Source organism: Rhyacophila brunnea, unplaced genomic scaffold, assembly GCF_057557595.1.
Source record: "Rhyacophila brunnea isolate RB1 unplaced genomic scaffold, BYU_Rbru_1.0 scaffold_3, whole genome shotgun sequence".
In the NCBI taxonomy this organism is placed as follows: Eukaryota; Metazoa; Arthropoda; class Insecta; order Trichoptera; family Rhyacophilidae; genus Rhyacophila; species Rhyacophila brunnea.
The window spans coordinates 53506347-53522152 of NW_028232965.1; positions in this window are offsets into that span (position 1 = coordinate 53506347).

The window sequence follows — 15806 nt, forward strand, 5'->3', positions numbered from 1 at the left end:
CAAAATATTAAAGCACCTGCTGCTCAAAAGCTGAATGATAAATTCTTAAGTATCAAATTTGAAGGATTGATTAGTTTAAAACACTAATTAAAATCAAGTACGGTGCTAAAATCAGAAATCCTAAAATAACGAAATCATAAAAAATCTTATAAGAAATAGTATTTTAAATAGAGAATAATTGTTTTGATAACAATAGCTACCGATACATGATTAATTAAGGAATATTCTTCTTATTTCACCCTGTCACGCCCCAGCATTATGGCATAGCGAAAGCACAGGTTTGTGCCAATTCCCTCGGTCCATCGCTAACTCTCACGCTTCCCGCCATGCGAGAATTGCAACTCGTAGATCGCTTTTGTAGCACCGTTGCAAGGTGAGGGAGGACGGGCCACGGTGACGTAACCCTAGGGGTTGTGCCACAAGGGAACGGAGTGTCATACTTTGACGGGATCCGGAACACAATATGTCCCAGCCACGTGAAACGTCTTTTCGTGTTCAGGATTAACGGAGTATAAATGACATATATTTAATACATGATTAAAAGCAGTTTATAAATCATCGCTTTTATGCGTGAAACAGGAATCAATCGTGTAATTGCGTTAACTAAAAAGATGAGTTTATTTTGTTACTTCTTTTATTGACTGTTTATATATACAGTGGCTGTTTATACATACCTATAAATAGTGATATTAATATTATCGACCGAGGGTACTTGATGGAATTTTAATTAAAATTCTAATGTATTTTAGTTTTGTACTGTTCCACTTGAGCCGTTTTTTGTCTCGACAGTGTGTCAGTATGTATTCACCATTTGTGATTGCAAATAGTGCATGAAGGTGCCGAAAGGTGAAACCCGGGTCGCAAAAACCGACTCATTAGAATTTAGATAGAGATAATTCATTGAATAACATATATTTTTATTATTGCGTCTTTCTAGTACAATACTTGTAAATAAATCTCAGAGAACACAAATTCGATGGGTGATTAACACAAAAACTTATATAAGTACTACAAATGCGTTTTTTAGTTAGGTATGCAGAATTGTTCACTATAACCGGTTCTATCTATAACATAAAAACGTATCTCCGTATATACTACGAGTAAGGAAATAATTTAAAATTAATCTCATAATTTAAACGAAAAAAAATAAGACAAAAACATATCAGCTGATACATTTTTGTGTTTATGGAATTTATTCAGACAGGCTGGAAACACAGAAACGTAACGCCTTATTTATCAACTGTCTCTTTTCATTTTAAAGTCATTTTACATAGTTTTTTTCCCAAGAAATAAGTGAAATTCAATAAATCTATTACTATATGTTATAGGTTAAATATAAAAAAAAACTATGAATATTCACGATAAAGTGAGTTCTAGAAGAGGGAGAATAATGACATATTAAGCTTTATGTCAAATTCGCGAAACGCATTTTGGTAAGTTAGTTTTACTATTCCACATTACTTACGTATAAATAATTAATTTATTTCGTGTATGAAGTTAATATCTAGTATAATCTAGTAATATTATGTATTTTGTTTTAAACTTTTCAGATAACAATGTATCGAATAATAAACCAAACGTAGAGCGCCTACCTTTTGGCCAAGAGCAATAGCAGAGTGCCAATAGTTCCTCACCGATTTTTTAAAGTAAAGTAGCTTATTACAAAATGAATTTGTGACTTGAAGCTAAAAATTAGTCATACTGATTTTTTTAAAGTTCACTTTTAGGTATATATTTTGGTTCAATACATACGAAGGTTCTATTCAAAAGTTTACATAAAATAACTAGAGATATCCCTGAAATAATCAATAATGTTTTAGTAAAAATAACTCGATATTTTTTCATTGACTTTGCAATCCGCTGTAAATCACGCAGTTTTTAACGTTTTATGTAAACCAAAGTGTTTTTAATTTTTAGAGTCTTATCTAAAAAACGAAACCATTTTTTTATTTTTAGATACACCTATATGGATTTATTAATATACAAAAATACTTGATGGGAGTTTTATAAGAAGCTTATCTTCAATAATTTTGAATTTTGTATAACATTACTTCTGGTCAATATTAAAAATGGAAGCATTTTTTTACATTACCACCTCATTCAGGGGTCGGCAAACTACGGCTCGCGAGCCGCATGTAGCTCTTTGGGTATTGGAGTGCGGCTTTTTGCCAAATTCTCTATTCACAATTTTTATTTTTGGCATTGATTTGTACACATGTAATATTATATAATGACATTATCGCGAGCCTAATTTTCCCTCCGTGATGGTTGATGCAAAAACGTATGATTGTTGATGTTTTAAATCCGCCCATTGCAAAAGTTGACAAATAAAATTTTTCTCCATTTGATATCAACACGAGCACTGTTGAAATACAATTTTATTGGTGGATTTCATAACAAAAGTGGAGCGCTCTAAAAGATCTACATAATTTAGATACTTACTACGATTTTTAAAACATGGAATAGCTTTCCGAATCCATACTCGAGTCTACATTATATGTATGTAAACAATCATTTTCAAACATGAACAATATAAATAGCATTTAGAGAAGCCAAATAACCGATGAGAATTTGGAGTCGCGCCTGAAATTAAAAACAAGTTACATAAATTACCAAACATATAGAAACTCTACAAAGAAATGCGAGGAAGGTCATTGTTAGTTTTAAGGAATGCGTGAAATTGTAAGTAATTCATATTCTGTCAAAATTATATTTATAATTTCAACAATATAAACATATATTTACGTTAGTTTTATTCGGGAAATCTTCTTCACTTAATAAATAAACAATTATACAATATAATTATTTCATTTAAATAAATGATATTTATAAAAATATACGTATGGCTCTCGAATTGTTTTTTTACCGTTGTGCCACTCAATTTGGCTTCTTTGGTCTACAAGTTTGCCGACCCCTGCTGACTAAGGGTAAGAAGATACAGAATCTCCATAGAAAATAAATTATAGATAATTTTAATATTTTTAGAAAAAAATACGGCAAATATAATTTAACATGTTCTTATTAGCAACGAAGCCTAATTATTGGAATATTTAATACATGTAAAATGATGTCAATGAATATCGTTGTGAGATAGATAATATGAATATAATTCTTAGTATAAAAACGCCATGATATCTAAAGAAAACAATATTTCAAAAACATAATTAACAAACGATATTGCCACATTTTGTTTAACGTAATACTCATAAATCAAAATATTATTTGATTTACCCACATGAAGAAAAAGCAACATACTTAATAATTTATTTTCGTTATTAGAGACTATAAGCTGATTCTACACATTTAAATTTATGCTTTAAAATAAATTCTCAAGTATTGTAATTGAAATATAAATTTGATGAACTGATATTTTTATCCGAATTTGCGATATATAATATATTTTCAAACTAGGAGATTAATTTTGTGGAAAATCGTTCGTAATAATATTTTATAACTATAGTCTTGAAAATAAATGTGAAGATCTAGGGTGTGGGTGCGAGAAAACCTAGACTAGAATGAGGTCAAAAAGAAAATGTGATAAAGCATGTGGATAATGTGGATAGATTTTCTCCACAGGCCATCCATAGAAAAGAGGAAATAGAGTAAGTTTATTCTATCATCCCCAAGTTTGGTGTCCTGGTTTATAGTCTCCTTTGAAGAGAAATTCGCTTAAGCTGAGACTGAGGCTAAGAACAGGACACACGACGGGTAAAAGATTTGATGTCCTCATGGGAAGAAGCGATTCGCAGCTCAGCGATGAATGTGATGTTTTGGAGGATATTGTACATATAGCAGTAAAATACCCTAAATATGAACGACACAGCTGCAAATTGCGGATATCTTTGAGAGTGTCGACAAATTGAAATGTGCCCTGGCGGAGACGGAAGAGTTTTGGTAAAAATTTTAAGTTATTTAACATAATTGGAGTGAGGACCTGATCGGCGGATCCTCTTCTATACGAGAAGAGGCGATATAAAAACGAGTCTCAGTCGAAGCCTCGGTAAATTCATAAAAAAGATCTTGGATAATAATATGATCATAAAGGATGAAATGACACAGCGAGATACTGTGAAACAACCCAAATACGTTTGTTTGCTTTTTTATATAAAATTTTCAAAAAATCTAAAAAAAAGAATACCACTCGAATTTAAGGAGAGTTGCATTTTTGTGTAGTATTTATTTTAAATTTTAATAAAATATACGTATTCGTATATACGCATAATTTACAATTCAAATAGGAAGTCTTAAATCAAGAAATGTATGTTTTATTTTACAGAAGCCTACTACAGTAAAAAAAAGAACCATTAAACATAATACACAAAAGCTTTGTTGGTTTTTAAAATAATAATTTTATTTGGTATATTGTATTGCATAAAAATGTATCCAAAACAAATATAAAAATGTAATAAAAAGATAACTGTAAAATAAATTAAAAAATGAGTGGAAATTTGAGACCCTTTAAAAATGTTTCGAAATACAACGAAAAGGTATCGGATTTTTTTCGTGTTGACATGGAAACTGCTGGCAATTCCTGAGTCATATAATTAAATAAGACAATATAAAAAACAAATTGCTTTTTGTATGTAAATTTGTGTCGGCCGCTTGAAAAATACAAACATTTCACTTGCCTTAATATGCCATAAATTAAATGAGCAAAAATCTGCTCCACCGTTTACCGTCCGCACTTAACATTTCATTATCTTTTATTATTACCTTCACACCCCAAATAGGAGAGGTTTCTTTGAGTATAAGTACTAAGAAGATTTTTTTTCTATCAACTGAACAAACACAATTAAAAATAATAGATGGATGACAATTTTGAAGCCTGACGAAAACATTATAATACTATATTATTATTACGAAGGCAGGCTGAAAATTTGTCAGCCTTCATAAAAGTAAATTAGACTATGGTGAGATTTAATTTTTTTTAAAGATAAATAACCTTTTTTCAATTTTAGGTACTTCATAGACGATTTTTTGTCCGAAGTGTGGGGGTTTTGTGTTGAAGTGTGGGGGTCTTCTTTAAATCCTACCATCCGAGTCTCCACCTGGGTTGTATATTTAAAAAAAATCTACACGACAGCTGACACCGATAATGATTCCGACATTTCTTTAGCCGTCTCTCAGATCAAAACTCGTCCACCTGCAATGTGTCGAATACGTCGATGTGACGTCTCGTTATTCACAAAACACACGTTGCCAAATAGAGCTCCGCAGATTGGTCGAATGTGACTTTTTAGTTTGAAAAAAACATCTACTGTTGCAATCGACAAGTTGCATGCTTCTTGGGCGTCAGGACGCATACAAACACTTACGAATTGGTCATTATTATACCGGCTCGCCGATCGCCGCATCCAAATATCTATACGTTTCGAAGGTTACGTGCGACTGTCGCTAAGTAGATGTGCGCGGTGTTCATATGCAACAGCGGATTGACGTTATTGGAAGGTTTGATTTATGACTGTGCGGCAGACGAGGCGAGTTTACATATAGGAGCCGGCACGATTTATTTCTGGTTATTTTTTTCATAAAACACTTTTATTACGAAGCCTTGTTAAATATTATTTCTATATTTTCAAAAAAAATGCTAAATACGCTGAAGTCAAACAATCTTTAACATTTTAAAATTTCGATCTGTTGGTATTGAAAAAATGGCCAGCTTTGTCTTTTACTTTTTTATTTTGGAGCTTTAATAGATACCTAATTGGAATGAAATTATAAAACAATAACCCAGTACTAATATTGTACTTATATGTGTTAGCCCAGGTGTAGAGGGAAGTTTCAAATGCATTCTATGAAAGACGTAGTGTATTTTTGTGATTCGTCTATTTGATATGATAGTGTACGCGAAAAATTATAATGTCAGCCCTGAAGACGTTCGTGGATTCCACTCCTCACCCTCTTCGAAATTCGAGGTCACTGTATACTCGTTTTAATTTGTATGTATAATATTATTAGGTACTTACTATAAAATTGAGACGTGAACGAGGTGCCGTCGAAACACCAAGTTAGGGGGTGAAGGTGGTTGGTCTAATGATTTTACATATGTACTATCTTCTCAGGTAAATGAAAAATAAACTGCGTCTCTAATATTATACATACGGAATCCTTCTCAGCACCTGGTCTCTATAGAATGACCGGAACAAAAGAGTTGGTTTTAGAGATTATTAGTCATAAATAATTACAAGATAAAAATGACTTTTTATATAACACGTTTTTCAATTTTCTGTTGAATCATATAAACTTGACAATTCTATGTATTAATAAAAACTTTTTATTGTACTTGATAGAAATACTGAATAAATATTATAGAATACAGAAATGTCATTTTGACATTTCATATTGATTTCCATAGTAACGCACGTTTATATTAATAATTTAGTTGCCAGGACCCCCTTAGCAACCAATGAGAGTGTTTTACTTTTTACGAATTTTTTCCGAAACAACTTTCCATACAAAACAGAATTAACTGAAAATGATTTCAATTCTGCTTAAAGATGGCTAAAAAAAGAATGCATTGGCATCGTGTTCTGATATATTCCAAAAGTTTCAAATGTTTACCTAGTCGGAAAGTTAGTTAAAAATCGATTGCAAGATATTGGACAAACAAGAAAAAAAATCTGTACCGGACAAAAAAGAATACGAGCTAATAAAAACGTGGTCAAATATACTTAACGGACTCGTTTTGACTATTTTATTATGATTATTTTGCATTTCTCCAAAATTATCCTGTCGGTAATGTAGAAAATACACTTGTGGCTATGATAACGAATTTTTTTTATTGAGTTTTTATTATCAATATTAATATTTTTTTCTTTTTCATAAATTTTATAAATGCGTAACTTTTACAGAAGTAATTTAAATCAGCCTAACGAACTGTGAGACGTTAATCAAAATAAAGAGAAACCCTTTTTCAGACCTTTCTTCTGAGAAAAAAATCAAATTATAGACTTAGTTGTGCTTGATAGAATTTAATATAACTTTAGATATATTGCTAATGAACGGCTCTGACATACTTTGACTTTATATTCAATTTACAAAAAAAATGTATATTCTTATATACTATAACTGTTTATGTAAATTCGTTTGGTGGATAATTTTAATAAATACAACTTTGGATAAGTGTGCATTCATAGAACGTATTATAATATTATTATTATTGTCTGGATAAGTAAAAATAAAACATATTGAATGAAAGCATCTCCAAGCTGATTCCCTATTACGCATTGTACTTACATATTATTATTATTATTATCAAGTATTTCCAAAAATCGGTTTAAAAGTCTACCCTTAGGGTGAAATCTAGTCACCAACAGTATAAGTCCGGTGGTTGTCTTTTCCCTCGAGTCGCATTTTAAGTTGCCAACCAGATATTTTAGTCTCTATACCATCTCGTGTTAAAGAGTTACGAATGTGCGACATGATGCTTAGTAATATAGAGGTTCTGAAACTTCTAGTAGCAAAGTGGGGCACGGAAAAGTGCATGTTGGGCATATGTCGTAAAGATACAAAAGTAAATAAAATGACATGAGAATTTATATAGGTGACACAGTTTGATAAAAACTCTGAATGGAAATAGATTGTAATTATTCAATTCTATGGTAGTAAGTGTAGTATAGTCACAATAATAATATAATACGAGTATATAAATAAAATCCAAGAAAAGATTTAAATAGGTAGTAATAAATTAAAGACTCACAAATATATGTTAATTCACATTATGTATTCGTATATCGTCAAAATAATATAAGTAAATGTATTCAATAGGAAATACTATATCCAGAGGTGTCAATAAGGTCGATAGCGAAATGATTTTTGATCGATCGCCAAAAAATATTTAATTTATTTATTCCTAATTTGGAAATATAATGGGATTTTATTTATTATATATATTTTTATTATAAAAATATTTAATTATCTAATTCTATCAACACTCGTTCTGTTAAAAGGAAAAAACGAGGTAAAGATTTATAAACCAGTTTTAAAAACTTCAATAAGAGTGCTTAAAAATTGTAGACATCTTACAATGTAGGATAAGTAAATTAAGCTCTGTAGCATCCGGAAGTTCAAAATAAAATTAATGTATTTAAAAAAAATAGCTATGTTAATAATAAATTTTTCTATGTAGGTACAACACTTTATTTAATTTTATTATTAAGATTCTATTTTGGTTAAAAATACATTTTATTATAATAACTTATATAATATAGGTCTTTAATTTCAGAAAAAGTAGATCTTATGTAAAAATTGGTTGACGTCCCTGCTATATACCTACCTGGATGTTATATGAATTCCCTAGTAATTACTCACCAATTATCATGATTGAATTTTTACTGCAGAGCCATTTTTCTAATTAACGCATATTGCCGTTGGAATAGCAGGAAATAAATTGTATCGTAGGTGACATAAAAAACTCGTGATTTGAGTGTAATGAGATTTATTATGAGTATGACTCGAAACTATTCATCTATTATTGATATTATGGATAGTTTCCCATGAGTGATGTTCATAGTTTGATTATTGCAAATTGAGACTAATATAATGTATTATTTTTGTGTATGACATATTAACATTACTGTAAAAAAACAATTCTGAAAAACCTTAGAAATAAACATACTAAAAACCACAGAAAAAAAATCGGCGAGTTTTTCACTTACACTTTCGTATCTAAGCTATCGATCAGTCAATGATTCATGCAAATTATATCTTGTTAAGACTTATAAGTACGTTTAACTGAGGTTCTTCAAATTCCATCAATCACGAGGCATTTTTTGTGATCTAGTTTGACCGTAAAAGACGTTTGGCGTCAGACAAATTAATATTATTTTATTGAGATTTTTATGCAACCTATTTAGATGTATGAGGTACTCAGCTGAATGGGAGTCACCTGTTGCAAGATAGTATTAAATTATAATAATCAACGCTTGTTAAAGAAACATTCTTACAATATATAAATAATACACAATGAAATATGATATTGTACGACAATATCTTCTTGGCTACGTGAAGGAAGGCGCTGTTGTCGACTAAATGGGAGGAGCTTGTTAGTTCATAATGGAAGTGCGGTTAAAAATGGGAGGAGCATGTTAGTTCACAGTTTTAACACGTAGCCAAGAAGATGTTGTCATAGAGTAGGATACTTACATTTTTTGTAATATTAGTATTAATATTAGTAATTAAAAAGAGTTTTCAAAATACATAAGTAATTTAAAACATCTTAGTTTCTTGTCTTCAATAATTTCAATAATAGAGTTCGGAGCACCTATTTTTCGTAATTAAATAATTGATAATACAACAAAAATCTGCATCGTCATTCTAACATATTTAACTTTCACTTTTTTCCCGTATACCATTAGACTTGAAATTCGGTACACAGATCCCTATGTGGTGACAATAAATTTTATTAAAATTTTAGAGATCATCCAGTACTTACTCCAAATATGGGGTATCCATATATTATTCTAAAAAAAAACAACTTTATATCGATTTGAAATATTCACTATATAGGGCATAGGCAATACATGCCTTATCGGCTGGTTCGAGATTAAAATGTAAAAGAAATGGTTGTTGTCAATTTAATTTTCATGATAGTGGAATTTAAAAAATATGGAGAGTAGAGATTTTGATGGGAGATATCTCAAAAGTTATATTATAATATTATAAACGGGATAATTAATTATGTACACAATACGTATATGAATACTTTATAAACCAGTAGTCTCAGATGGATAATTGTGATAGGTAAATACCATTGCATATATAACATATATTATAAAATTTATTTTAAATCGTTTTTCGCAATTCGCAAAATCCAATGAAGCAGTATTTTATTCCGAATCATTCCGGAAAGAGTATGAAATGGCCGCAACTGCTATTTTTTATTCTCCACATAAAAATTTTAATGTCTTTATGTAGATTACTTTCATTATATCATTATAAGCCGTCGTAAAACTTGTTTAGACGTACTTTAGTCGTAAAAATAAATTAGAATTTCAATTATGGATAACAGAGTCAAAATTTTTGCGACATAGGCCGTCGTCATTAATATACTAATGTTATTCGCACCCCTAATTCAATAGTCGCCAAAGTTGAAATGATTCAAGTTTATGATAGCTTTTTGTAAATAAATTTTCATCATAGATAGGTTTTTTGTAACGGCAAAATTTTGTTAAGAAAATCTGATTTATAATAGAGTTAGAATTAAGGCAGATGGTTTCTCTTTCAAACGAAATATTAAAATATAAAATAGAAAGTTAAATAATAAAATCCTATTTGAAAGCTTTTTTCAATGCAATCGAATCAGGTTTAAATTGCAGAGTGAGTTCAGTTATTCGTTTTCATTAATTGAATTGGCGTTTATGTGTTATAACTCCACTATCATAGTTTTAAAACAATTTTTTAATTAGTATTTTTGAAAAAAATAAATATAGGCCAGTTGAAACTTAAATGGTGTTAACTCTTGGTGTAACTTTATTAAAATAAAAAATAAAATATAATTATATGTCATACTTATTCCGTATAATTTAATAATGATCAGGACCACCTGTTTCAAATGAAGATATTATTCAACTGATACAAAATATAAAATTCGTACATCTATTTAGAGATACTAGAAAATTTGAAGACAAAAATTATTCATTGAAGGCATAAACACTAATTAATTACGATATTTTAAGAACATCCCTGTTCAACATAAATCAAATAATTTTAAAATACTGTGGTTATGCGCTCAATAAATAACATTAATAATAATTTTTAAATTTGTGAAATATGTAGGTACTATAAATGTTGTGATTGATTATAATTAATATAATATGTAAAGTAAGATTTGTCTTAAAATTTTGAATCCAGAGACCCCAGAATATTTGACAAATATATGTTCATTCAAAATTATGTAGACAATTAAAAAAAAGCATATTTTAAAAATATTATAAACAAAATCATCAATCAAAAAAGTATAATTAAGTTTATAAGGTTGAACAATCATTTTTTTTAAATATTGCATTTAACGAGTCTAAAATTTACCATTGTAATATATAATATGTTTTATTGTTATTATGTCGGTGCCAGAAACTATAAAATACTAATCCTGTGATAGAAGATTCTGTCCATGATTGATACCTATAAGTAACACAATCTGTAAGGTTTGTTTAAGGGTTGTTATATCGTCAGTCTATATACTTATAACGATTTTGCTAGGACTGATTATAAATGTCAAAAAGTAGGCGCGGTATTACAGCTCGGTTTTAGAGTTAACTATTTCCCATGTTATTATTATCTAAACGCAAAAACACCAGTTATAAAAATACATGTTACTCTTTATTAATTTGAAAACTTTTAAATCATATTGAATATCGTAGTAAAGTTTAACTGCTATTTTAAATGAGTCTATAATGATGTAAATACCCGCAAGGATATTTGTTATTAATATTTAAAATAAAGAAAACTATTTAACAAACGGCTTCCTCAATTGAAACTATTTGTTTTTGTACAGGCTAAAACATAATTTCCTCTGCTATATAGCAAAAGTTTACAGGTTAAAGTCATAGAAAACATTTTAACTTGTTATATAAGAAAATTTTCTTTACTAACGTAGTGTTACGCAGATATTCGTTTGCGAGATTTGATTTAAGAAGTTAAACAAAGGAAGTTTATAGAGATTATTTACAGAAAGATAAGCTCACATATTTTGGTAGGGATTTGTGTAAGGGATAATATTTTGTTCCGGTCTTTAACAGCGGGCTAACGTCTCATTTTAACAAGTTTGTAAAAGTTCTTGAGGAGTAATAGCCATAAATGTCGTTAACGGTCCACTTTACTGCTTGTTCACGTGTATCCTATGCGAACTTCCGTAAAAAGCTAAGATCTTTAAGGATTCTTATCTTGAACGATTTTTAAAAAGGAACCCCACTTTTATTTGTATACTGGTTCAGAAAAAGTGTTCTAGGAATTGTTCCATATTGAAATATCTATAAGCAGGTAGTCGAAACATATGAAAATAAAACAAAATGAATCTTTCGGAAATTGAGTAGGTATATTCAAATACGTTCATTCATTATTATTACAACGTTTTTATTAGCTCGTATTCTTAATTGTCCGGTACAAATCTTGCAATCAATTTTTAACTAACTTCCCGACTAGCTAGACATTTGAAACTTTTAGAATATACCAGAACACGATGGCAATGCATTCTTTAGCCTTTTAGCCATCTTTAAGCAGAATTGAATTCATTTTCAGTTAATTCTGTTTTGTATGAAAAGTTATTTCGAGACCATTATTGGTTGCTAGGGGTCTAGGGTCCTAGCAACTAAATTATTAATATATATATACGTGCGTTACAATGGAAATCAATGTATGTCAAAATGATATTTCAGTATTATTTCCATCAAGTACAAATTATTTTGATCGTTTAAGCTAGTCAAGTCAAGTTTATATGATTCAACAGAAAATTTAAAGACGTTGTATATAAAAAGTTCTTTTTATCTTGTAATTATTTTTCATTCCATAATTATATTTTTAATATTGTACATCCATAATTAAAAAAAATCAAACAATGAAGTGTATTTATTTTCCATTAGTACCTATATTAAATATGTATGACTAGATTGCTCGTAGATCTAAACTAGTATGGAGTATATTTTGGCACCCAAATAGAATCTTTAAAAGTGATTTCCCATCGTGTCTTAAATGTAAAGAATTATAAACCAATGTGTGCCACTAGTGCTTACGTATGCGTGTGAATCATAAGGTTTTAATGGAAGAGAAATTTCGAGTAACGCAACGTGTCATAGAAAGGTAGGTACATATTTGGTATAACGAAAAACGGCCACAATATAATACCACGGCACCCCCCCAAAATTTCAAGGCTCCCCCCCAAAATTTTAGTCTTTAGTGACCAACAGGACTTTATTTACCAATAATTATTTTTATTATAGGTACATTTTTATTAAAAATAACAGAAAATTTCATTTACTTGCTTGTAAAGCAAAAATATTAAAAAAACAATAAAACTTATGACAACTTCTTCTTCTTCTTCTTCTTCCACCATGTCACGTCCCAACGTTGGGGCATAGGGCAAGCACAAGTTGGCGCCACTTCCCTCGGTCAATCGCCAACTCCTGCGCCTCCCGCCATGTCAGACCTGCAGCACGTAGGTCGCTTTTCTGGTAGGTCGCGGTTGTACCAATGTACCCCTAAGATTCGGACTTATGACTACTACAGCCTACAAAAACAATTATTTAATGAGAGGTGTGTGATTGCATATTTTTAATTAATAAATCAATATCCGGTACAATTTTTGCAATGCTAATTCGCAGGGTTTGCTCCAAAGTCTCTCCACTTGAAGATACGATCCGTATTTATTTTTTATTACCGGTAATAATGAAAATGGTGTTTCGCATAGGTATGCTGTCGCAAAAGAAAATGTCCCTCTGAGGCGGACGAAACCGGTCCTAATCTATTGATTAAAAGTGGAATAAGTACTACAAAAAAAAATGCATTTTATTAAATAACAACAACAATGCAAAAGAATGCATTATGCAAAAGGGCATTATGATTAACAGCTTTTGCGATTGACGGAAATATTCTTATATTATATTATTATATAAGTATATTTTTTTGCAAATACTGAAATATTTCGCGGCTCCCTGGCAGGAGCTTTAAGGGTCCCTAGGGGGCCCCATCCTACAGTTTGAAAAATAATGATATAGATGACATTATAAATTATTATGTGTAATTATAATGTGAGAATAGTTCCTATCGAAAATATTGATTTAACAATACTATTGTATAACGCTCACAAAAGCCGGTCTCCAAATCTCGGGTCTGATTCACATGTTGTTTTTCAATGTGACCCAGAGTATGGATTGTTTTTGAAGTAGTATCAATTTCTAGTAAAAACAAAAATTTGTTAACAAAACCCCCACTCCGAGGAGGTCTATACTGTTGTTTTTATTTAATAAAACGCATTTTTTTTGTAATACTTATTCCACTTTTAAAAAATAGATTAGGACCGGTTTCGTCCGCCTCAGAGGGACATTTTCAAATCATTTGAAAATGTCCCTCTGAGGCGGACGAAACCGGTCCTAATCTATTATATAAAAGTGGAATAAGTACTACAAAAAAAAATTGCGTTTTATTAAATAAAAACAACAATACAATGCAGTTTCACCATGAATTGACAGTTAACAAAATAAAAGAGGTCTATACTATTTAGGATCGAGTATAAAATGAGATACTAAAACGTCAATGATAGTGTGTTGTACAAAGGTAAAAATCTACCTTTAAAAATAAATTTGCAGATATTTTCCCAACATGTCTTCCTTTTATCCTGTTTGCCGGATAATGGCTACGCATCTCCAGTTGGTTACACTAATTGGGCCAATTTAACTCCCCCAACAAACCTCCCACTGCCGATCAAAACAATAATCGGGGATGATAAAATCCGGAGGCTAAATATTACATGTCCAGTAGTAATGATTGATTGAAAATAATTTTGTTTTACGGTTTTAATTTTCCGATATTTCCTGTATTGAATTATTATTACTTAATCTAAAACATTCATTATTTACATGTTATCATTATAATGAACTAAGTTTTGATTTATAACCATTAGTAAATATAATATTATTCTAACATATTATTTATATAACTGATTATGACTAAGGTTAAATGATATCTAATAATTTAAATGCTGAACCAACATTATATATCATTTTCCATAATCTTTACTTTGCTGAATGTGAATTTATTCAAATGGAAATATCATTTAGATTGAATTTTAAAAATAAAACATTTTCAACGTATAATATTTGATTGTAAAATTGCTTCCATTGGATTTCAAAATAACTACCTCAGTACTTTATTTGTACATACCGACCCCTAAGTTTTGATTTATATTTGTGAATATACATATTATGTATAATATTATTCTAACATATTATTTATTTAACTGATTATGACAATGGTAAAATGATAATAATTCAAATTGACTAATAATTGAGTTTAGAGTTGAGAGAAAACATAATATTATCCCGCTTTTTTGATTTTGAATTTATTTAAATGAGATATATATATATATAAATTTAAAAAAGTAATATATTTTGTAAGTATAAACCTTTCTTATAAAATTATTTCCATTGATGAAAAAGTGAAAAATGTGAATATTTTAAGTGTTTGCAATGAATATAATACAGTAAGGGCGCAATAATTGACGGCATAGTACCTCGACTCGCGCACAACACGCGCGAGGTCGAGAGTCTGGCGTATGCCCGGCGCATTCCGCGCGAGAGTCGTCACGCGCGAGCGCTTGTGGATAGCTGAATTAGGTCACATGTACCTGGAAAACGCGCGATTTGTCACTCGCGCGTAAAAACGCGCTATGTGGACAGGCTCTAAGTCCTCTACTTACGTGATTAATTTTATTCGTTCCGAAGATGTTCAATAATTAATTATTCTAATCGTATATACCTAATGAGACATTTTATGTGCACGTGCGATGTCTGTCATTTTGTCACCTTTTTCATACTGTTTTATAATTGAAGAGATTATTGCAAGACAATGATATGCCACAGAAGCATTGTTTGGAGATATGAGCAATTTAATGTTCTTGTTCGTTCACTATTGTAACAGGAAAAATTGCTATCCTCATTAAAATGTTCGATATATCTCACATCTAATTATTCTGTTTGGAACAGAAGGCGTGGATGACTGACTAATATCAATTTTGACTGGCATGGCATATTCAATTATTGTTATAATCATTTTTAAAAAAGTGTCTTACGTAAAACGTATGCACTGGGAACTGG